Below are 9,154 nucleotides of genomic sequence, written 5' to 3' on the forward strand. Positions count from 1 at the left end.
CAGTTTTTGGTGTGTTTGGATTAGCTTTGGTGGGCTTTATCATGTTTTGTGAGGTTTTTTCGAATGTATTGATCACTTCTGTCTGGTTTTCTATTTTGGCGGGTTTGAAAATATTTTTGGATGAGTTTTGGCGGGTTTGAAAATATTTTGGCTCTTTGCGCAGAGACGACGGTGCCGGTTGCGGTGCGCTCCGGGGCGCTCCTTCTGCGGAAAGACGCCTGGCAGCGGCACTTGGGACAGCTCCGCGTCTCCGTATTCTGCGTTTCTTGCCTTCTGCATCTCAGCAAAATGCTTTCCCACTAGGTCTAGCAAGGAGAAACTGTGGCAGCTGAGTAGATGTAGCCCGGTCCGCCCTTTGAAGTTGACAAGTTCTTGGCATCTCAGAACCTCAAGGGAAGAGCAAGGTTATCTATGGTAGGCTGGGGCAGAACTAGCAGCAAGCAGAGCAAAGTTGTCCAAGAATAGCTTCCATTGGAATGCTAATGGCAATTGAAGAGGCAGGCCAGTGGCAAGCCACTAGCTTCTAGCAGTTTGAAAGTTGCAGACACAGTGCAGGTGTTTTGCGGCTTCCTTCTTGGCCTCCTAGAAGGTGCCGCACTCTCCGTCTCTTGCTTGCCAATATGTTGCCGTGTTCCTCCTATTGTTTGGTTTGTTTTGATTTGTTTTGATGATGTTTTGGCGGGTTTTCGGAATGTTTTGGTGGTGTTTTAGAATGTTTTGTTTTCTCTTGTGTTGTTTTTATTGTCTTGGAAGGTTTTGGAACGTTTGGATTCGTTTTGGCGGGTTTTAAAATATTTTGGCGGTTGTTTGGAATGTTTTGGTTTGCTTTCATTTGTTTTGATTATGTTTTGGCAAGTTATTGAAAGTTTCGATCACTTCTGACTGGTTTTCTAGTATTTTGGCATCTTTTCAGAATGTTTTGTTCAGTTTTAGCAGGTTGTAAACTATTTTGTCAGGTTTTTGGAATGTTTTGGTTGGTTTTGATTTGTTTTTATGATGTTTTGCCAAGTTTTTTGAATGATTTGATCAGTTCTGGCTGGTTTTCTAATGTTTTGGCATTTTTCAGAATGTTTTGATGAGTTTTGTGGGTCTAAATTATTTTGGTGGTTTTTGGAATATTTTGGTTGTTTTTGATTTGATTTGATGATGTTTTGTCCGGTTTTCGGAATGTTTTGGTTGGGTTTTAGAATGTTTTGTATTCTCTTGAGTTGTTTTTATTCTGTTGGCAGGTTTTGGAATGTTTGGATTGCTTTTGGCTGGTTTTAAAATATTTTGGCGGGTATTTGGAATGTTTTGGCGGGTATTCGGAAGGTTTTGATTAGTTTTGACGGGTTTTGAAATATTTTGGCGGGTTTTTAGAAGGTTTTGATTCTGTTTAGCCCAGTTTTTGGTGTGTTTGGATTAGCTTTGGTGGGCTTTATGATGTTTTGTCAGGTTTTTTCGAATGTATTGATCACTTCTGTCTGGTTTTCTATTTTGGCGGGTTTGAAAATATTTTTGGATTAGTTTTGGCGGGTTTGAAAATATTTTGGCTCTTTGCGCAGAGACGACGGTGCCGGTTGCGGTGCGCTCCGGGGCGCTCCTTCTGCGGAAAGACGCCTGGCAGCGGCACTTGGGACAGCTCCGCGTCTCCGTATTCTGCGTTTCTTGCCTTCTGCATCTCAGCAAAATGCTTTCCCACTAGGTCTAGCAAGGAGAAACTGTGGCAGCTGAGTAGATGTAGCCCGGCCCGCCCTTTGAAGTTGAAAAGTTCTTGGCATCTCAGAGCCTCAAGGGAAGAGCAAGGTTATCTATGGTAGGCTGGGGCAGAACTAGCAGCAAGCAGAGCAAAGTTGTCCAAGAATAGCTTCCATTGGAATGCTAATGGCAATTGAAGAGGCAGGCCAGTGGCAAGCCACTAGCTTCTAGCAGTTTGAAAGTTGCAGACACAGTGCAGGTGTTGTGCGGCTTCTTTCTTGGCCTCCTAGAAGGTGCCGTGGTGCCGCGCTCTCCGTCTCTTGCTTGCCAATATGTTGCTATGTTCCTCCTATTGTTTGGTTTGTTTTGATTTGTTTTGATGAACTTTTGGCGGGTTTTCGGAATGTTTTGGTGGTGTTTTAGAATGTTTTGTTTTCTCTTGTGTTGTTTTTATTGTGTTGGCAGGTTGTGGAACGTTTGGATTCGTTTTGGTGGGTTTTAAAATATTTTGGCGGGTATTTGGAATGTTTTGGTTTGCTTTCATTTGTTTTGATTATGTTTTGGCAAGTTATTGAAAGTTTCGATCACTTCTGACTGGTTTTCTAGTATTTTGGGATCTTTTCAGAATGTTTTGATCAGTTTTAGAATGTTTTGTATTCTCTTGAGTTGTTTTTATTGTCTTGGCAGGTTTTGGAATGTTTGGATTGCTTTTGGCGGGTTTTAAAATATTTTGGCGGGTATTTGGAATGTTTTGGCGGGTATTCGGAAGGTTTTGATTAGTTTTGACGGGTTTTGAAATATTTTGGCGGGTTTTTAGAAGGTTTTGATTCTGTTTAGCCCAGTTTTTGGTGTGTTTGGATTAGCTTTGGTGGGCTTTATGATGTTTTGTCAGGTTTTTTCGAATGTATTGATCACTTCTGTCTGGTTTTCTATTTTGGCGGGTTTGAAAATATTTTTGGATTAGTTTTGGCGGGTTTGAAAATATTTTGGCTCTTTGCGCAGAGACGACGTTGCCGGTTGCGGTGCGCTCCGGGGCGCTCCTTCTGCGGAAAGACGCCTGGCAGCGGCACTTGGGACAGCTCCGCGTCTCCGTATTCTGCGTTTCTTGCCTTCTGCATCTCAGCAAAATGCTTTCCCACTAGGTCTAGCAAGGAGAAACTGTGGCAGCTGAGTAGATGTAGCCCGGCCCGCCCTTTGAAGTTGAAAAGTTCTTGGCATCTCAGAGCCTCAAGGGAAGAGCAAGGTTATCTATGGTAGGCTGGGGCAGAACTAGCAGCAAGCAGAGCAAAGTTGTCCAAGAATAGCTTCCATTGGAATGCTAATGGCAATTGAAGAGGCAGGCCAGTGGCAAGCCACTAGCTTCTAGCAGTTTGAAAGTTGCAGACACAGTGCAGGTGTTGTGCGGCTTCTTTCTTGGCCTCCTAGAAGGTGCCGTGGTGCCGCGCTCTCCGTCTCTTGCTTGCCAATATGTTGCCATGTTCCTCCTATTGTTTGGTTTGTTTTGATTTGTTTTGATGATCTTTTGGCGGGTTTTCGGAATGTTTTGGTGGTGTTTTAGAATGTTTTGTTTTCTCTTGTGTTGTTTTTATTGTCTTGGCAGGTTGTGGAACGTTTGGATTCGTTTTGGTGGGTTTTAAAATATTTTGGCGGGTATTTGGAATGTTTTGGTTTGCTTTCATTTGTTTTGATTATGTTTTGGCAAGTTATTGAAAGTTTCGATCACTTCTGACTGGTTTTCTAGTATTTTGGGATCTTTTCAGAATGTTTTGATCAGTTTTAGAATGTTTTGTATTCTCTTGAGTTGTTTTTATTGTCTTGGCAGGTTTTGGAATGTTTGGATTGCTTTTGGCGGGTTTTAAAATATTTTGGCGGGTATTTGGAATGTTTTGGCGGGTATTCGGAAGGTTTTGATTAGTTTTGACGGGTTTTGAAATATTTTGGCGGGTTTTTAGAAGGTTTTGACTTGTTTTGATTCTGTTTAGCCCAGTTTTTGGTGTGTTTGGATTAGCTTTGGTGGGCTTTATCATGTTTTGTCAGGTTTTTTGAATGTATTGATCACTTCTGTCTGGTTTTCTATTTTGGCGGGTTTGAAAATATTTTTGGATGAGTTTTGGCGGGTTTGAAAATATTTTGGCTCTTTGCGCAGAGACGACGGTGCCGGTTGCGGTGCGCTCCGGGGCGCTCCTTCTGCGGAAAGACGCCTGGCAGCGGCACTTGGGACAGCTCCGCGTCTCCGTATTCTGCGTTTCTTGCCTTCTGCATCTCAGCAAAATGCTTTCCCACTAGGTCTAGCAAGGAGAAACTGTGGCAGCTGAGTAGATGTAGCCCGGCCCGCCCTTTGAAGTTGACAAGTTCTTGGCATCTCAGAGCCTCAAGGGAAGAGCAAGGTTATCTATGGTAGGCTGGGGCAGAACTAGCAGCAAGCAGAGCAAAGTTGTCCAAGAATAGCTTCCATTGGAATGCTAATGGCAATTGAAGAGGCAGGCCAGTGGCAAGCCACTATCTTCTAGCAGTTTGAAAGTTGCAGACACAGTGCAGGTGTTTTGCGGCTTCCTTCTTGGCCTCCTAGAAGGTGCCGCACTCTCCGTCTCTTGCTTGCCAATATGTTGCCGTGTTCCTCCTATTGTTTGGTTTGTTTTGATTTGTTTTGATGATCTTTTGGCGGGTTTTCGGAATGTTTTGGTGGTGTTTTAGAATGTTTTGTTTTCTCTTGTGTTGTTTTTATTGTCTTGGCAGGTTTTGGAACGTTTGGATTCGTTTTGGCGGGTTTTAAAATATTTTGGCGGTGTTTGGAATGTTTTGGTTTGCTTTCATTTGTTTTGATTATGTTTTGGCAAGTTATTGAAAGTTTCGATCACTTCTGACAGGTTTTCTAGTATTTTGGCATCTTTTCAGAATGTTTTGATCAGTTTTAGCAGGTTGTAAACTATTTTGTCAGGTTTTTGGAATGTTTTGGTTGGTTTTGATTTGTTTTTATGATGTTTTGCCAAGTTTTTTGAATGATTTGATCAGTTCTGGCTGGTTTTCTAATGTTTTGGCATTTTTCAGAATGTTTTGATGAGTTTTGTGGGTCTAAATTATTTTGGTGGTTTTTGGAATATTTTGGTTGTTTTTGATTTGATGATGTTTTGTCCGGTTTTCGGAATGTTTTGGTTGGGTTTTAGAATGTTTTGTATTCTCTTGAGTTGTTTTTATTCTGTTGGCAGGTTTTGGAATGTTTGGATTGCTTTTGGCGGGTTTTAAAATATTTTGGCGGGTATTTGGAATGTTTTGGCGGGTATTCGGAAGGTTTTGATTAGTTTTGACGGGTTTTGAAATATTTTGGCGGGTTTTTAGAAGGTTTTGATTCTGTTTAGCCCAGTTTTTGGTGTGTTTGGATTAGCTTTGGTGGGCTTTATGATGTTTTGTCAGGTTTTTTCGAATGTATTGATCACTTCTGTCTGGTTTTCTATTTTGGCGGGTTTGAAAATATTTTTAGATTAGTTTTGGCGGGTTTGAAAATATTTTGGCTCTTTGCGCAGAGACGACGGTGCCGGTTGCGGTGCGCTCCGGGGCGCTCCTTCTGCGGAAAGACGCCTGGCAGCGGCACTTGGGACAGCTCCGCGTCTCCGTATTCTGCGTTTCTTGCCTTCTGCATCTCAGCAAAATGCTTTCCCACTAGGTCTAGCAAGGAGAAACTGTGGCAGCTGAGTAGATGTAGCCCGGCCCGCCCTTTGAAGTTGAAAAGTTCTTGGCATCTCAGAGCCTCAAGGGAAGAGCAAGGTTATCTATGGTAGGCTGGGGCAGAACTAGCAGCAAGCAGAGCAAAGTTGTCCAAGAATAGCTTCCATTGGAATGCTAATGGCAATTGAAGAGGCAGGCCAGTGGCAAGCCACTAGCTTCTAGCAGTTTGAAAGTTGCAGACACAGTGCAGGTGTTGTGCGGCTTCCTTCTTGGCCTCCTAGAAGGTGCCGCGTTCTCCGTCTCTTGCTTGCCAATATGTTGCAGTGTTCCTCTTATTTTTTGGTTGGTTTTGAATTGTTTTTATGATGTTTTGGCGGGTTTTCAGAATGTTTTGGTGGTGTTTTAGAATGTTTTGTTTTCTCTTGTGTTGTTTATATTGTCTTGGCAGGTTTTGGAATGTTTGGATTCCTTTTGGCGGGTTTTAAAATCTTTTGGCGGGTATTTGGAATGTTTTGGGTTGCTTTCATTTGTTTTGATTACGTTTTGGCAAGTTATTGAAAGTTTGGATCACTTCAGACTGGTTTTCTAGTATTTTGGCATCTTTTCAGAATGTTTTGATGAGTTTTGGCGGGTTCTAAACTACTTTGTCGGGTTTTTGGAATGTTTCGGTTGGTTATGATTTGTTTTTATGATGTTTTGGCCGGATTTCGGAATATTTTGGCTGGTTTTTGGAATGTTTCGGTTGGTTTATGATTTGTTTTTATGATGTTTTGCAAAGTTTTTTGAATGTTTTGATCAGTTCTGGCTGGTTTTCTAATGTTTTGGCATCTTTTCAGAATGTTTTGATGAGTTTTGCGGGTCTAAATCATTTTGGCGGGATTTTGGAATGTTTTGGTTGGTTTTGATTTGTTTTGATGATGTTTTGGCGGGTTTTCGGAATGTTTTGGTTGGGTTTTAGAATGTTTTGTTTTCTCTTGTGTTGTTTATATTGTCTTGGCAGGTTTTGGAATGTTTGGATTTGTTTTGGCGGGTTTTAAAATCTTTTGGCGGGTATTTGGAATGTTTTTTAACGGGTATTCGGAAGGTTTTGATTAGTTTTGACGGGTTTTGAATTATTTTGGCGGGTTTTTAGAAGATTTAGGTTTGTTTTGATTTGTTTTGATTCTGTTTAGCCCAGTTTTTGATGTGTTTGGATTAGCTTTGGTGGGCTTTATCATGTTTTGTGAGGTTTTTTCGAATGTATTGATCACTTCTGTCTGGTTTTCTATTTTGGCGGGTTTGAAAATATTTTTGGATGAGTTTTGGCGGGTTTGAAAATATTTTGGCTCTTTGCGCAGAGATGACGGTGCCGGTTGCGGTGCGCTCCGGGGCGCTCCTTCTGTGGAAAGACGCCTGGCAGCGGCACTTGGGACAGCTCCGCGTCTCCGTATTCTGTGTTTCTTGCCTTCTGCATCTCAGCAAAATGCTTTCCCACTAGGTCTAGCAAGGAGAAACTGTGGCAGCTGAGTAGATGTAGCCCGGCCCGCCCTTTGAAGTTGACAAGTTCTTGGCATCTCAGAGCCTCAAGGGAAGAGCAAGGTTATCTATGGTAGTCTGGGGCAGAACTAGCAGCAAGCAGAGCAAAGTTGTCCAAGAATAGCTTCCATTGGAATGCTAATGGCAATTGAAGAGGCAGGCCAGTGGCAAGCCACTAGCTTCTAGCAGTTTGAAAGTTGCAGACACAGTGCAGGTGTTGTGCGATTTCCTTCTGGCCTCCTAGAAGGTGCCACGCTCTCTGTCTCTTGCTTGCCAATATGTTGCCGTGTTCCTCTTATTGTTTGGTTTGTTTTGATTTGTTTTTATGATGTTTTGGTGGGTTTTCGGAATGTTTTGGTGGTGTTTTAGAATGTTTTGTTTTCTCTTGTGTTGTTTATATTGTCTTGGCCGGTTTTGGAATGTTTGGATTCCTTTTGGCGGGTTTTCAAATATTTTGGCGGGTATTTGGAATGTTTTGGTTTGCTTTCATTTGTTTTGATTATGTTTTGGCAAGTTATTGAAAGTTTGGATCACTTCTTACTGGTTTTCTAGTATTTTGGCATCTTTTCAGAATGTTTTGATGAGTTTTGGCGGGTTCTAAACTACTTTGTCAGGTTTTTGGAATGTTTCGGTTGGTTATGATTTGTTTTTATGATGTTTTGGCCGGATTTCGGAATATTTTGGCTGGTTTTTGGAATGTTTCGGTTGGTTTATGATTTGTTTTTATGATGTTTTGCAAAGTTTTTTGAATGTTTTGATCAGTTCTGGCTGGTTTTCTAATGTTTTGGCATCTTTTCAGAATGTTTTGATGAGTTTTGCGGGTCTAAATCATTTTGGCGGGATTTTGGAATATTTTGGTTGGTTTTGATTTGTTTTTATGATGTTTTGGCGGGTTTTCGGAATGTTTTGGTTGGGTTTTAGAATGTTTTGTTTTCTCTTGTGTTGTTTATATTGTCTTGGCAGGTTTTGGAATGTTTGGATTCCTTTTGGCGGGTTTTAAAATCTTTTGGCGGGTATTTGGAATGTTTTTTAACGGGTATTCGGAAGGTTTTGATTAGTTTTGACGGGTTTTGAATTATTTTGGCGGGTTTTTAGAAGATTTAGGTTTGTTTTGATTTGTTTTGATTCTGTTTAGCCCAGTTTTTGATGTGTTTGGATTAGCTTTGGTGGGCTTTATCATGTTTTGTGAGGTTTTTTCGAATGTATTGATCACTTCTGTCTGGTTTTCTATTTTGGCGGGTTTGAAAATAGTTTTGGATGAGTTTTGGCGGGTTTGAAAATATTTTGGCTCTTTGCACAGAGATGACGGTGCCGGTTGCGGTGCGCTCCGGGGCGCTCCTTCTGCGGAAAGACGCCTGGCAGCGGCACTTGGGACAGCTCCGCGTCTCCGTATTCTGCGTTTCTTGCCTTCTGCATCTCAGCAAAATGCTTTCCCACTAGGTCTAGCAAGGAGAAACTGTGGCAGCTGAGTAGATGTAGCCCGGCCCACCCTTTGAAGTTGACAAGTTCTTGGCATCTCAGAGCCTCAAGGGAAGAGCAAGGTTATCTATGGTAGGCTGGGGCAGAACTAGCAGCAAGCAGAGCAAAGTTGTCCAAGAATAGCTTCCATTGGAATGCTAATGGCAATTGAAGAGGCAGGCCAGTGGCAAGCCACTAGCTTCTAGCAGTTTGAAAGTTGCAGACACAGTGCAGGTGTTGTGCGGCTTCCTTCTTGGCCTCCTAGAAGGTGCCGCGCTCTCTGTCTCTTGCTTGCCAATATGTTGCCGTGTTCCTCCTATTGTTTGGTTTGTTTTGATTTGTTTTTATGATGTTTTGGTGGGTTTTCGGAATGTTTTGGTGGTGTTTTAGAATGTTTTGTTTTCTCTTGTGTTGTTTATATTGTCTTGGCAGGTTTTGGAATGTTTGGATTCCTTTTGGCGGGTTTTAAAATCTTTTGGCGGGTATTTGGAATGTTTTGGGTTGCTTTCATTTGTTTTGATTATGTTTTGGCAAGTTATTGAAAGTTTCGATCACTTCTGACTGGTTTTCTAGTATTTTGGCATCTTTTCAGAATGTTTTGATCAGTTTTGGCGGGTTCTAAACTACTTTGTCGGGTTTTTGGAATGTTTTGGTTGGTTTTGATTTGTTTTTATGATGTTTTGCCAAGTTTTTTGAATGTTTTGATCAGTTCTGGCTGGTTTTCTAATGTTTTGGCATCTTTTCAGAATGTTTTGATGAGTTTTGCGGGTCTAAATAATTTTGGCGGGTTTTCGGAATGTATTGGTTGGTTTTGATTTGTTTTGATGATGTTTTGGCGGGT

This window comes from Passer domesticus, chromosome 1 (assembly GCF_036417665.1).
Source record: "Passer domesticus isolate bPasDom1 chromosome 1, bPasDom1.hap1, whole genome shotgun sequence".
NCBI classification, from domain to species: domain Eukaryota; kingdom Metazoa; phylum Chordata; class Aves; order Passeriformes; family Passeridae; genus Passer; species Passer domesticus.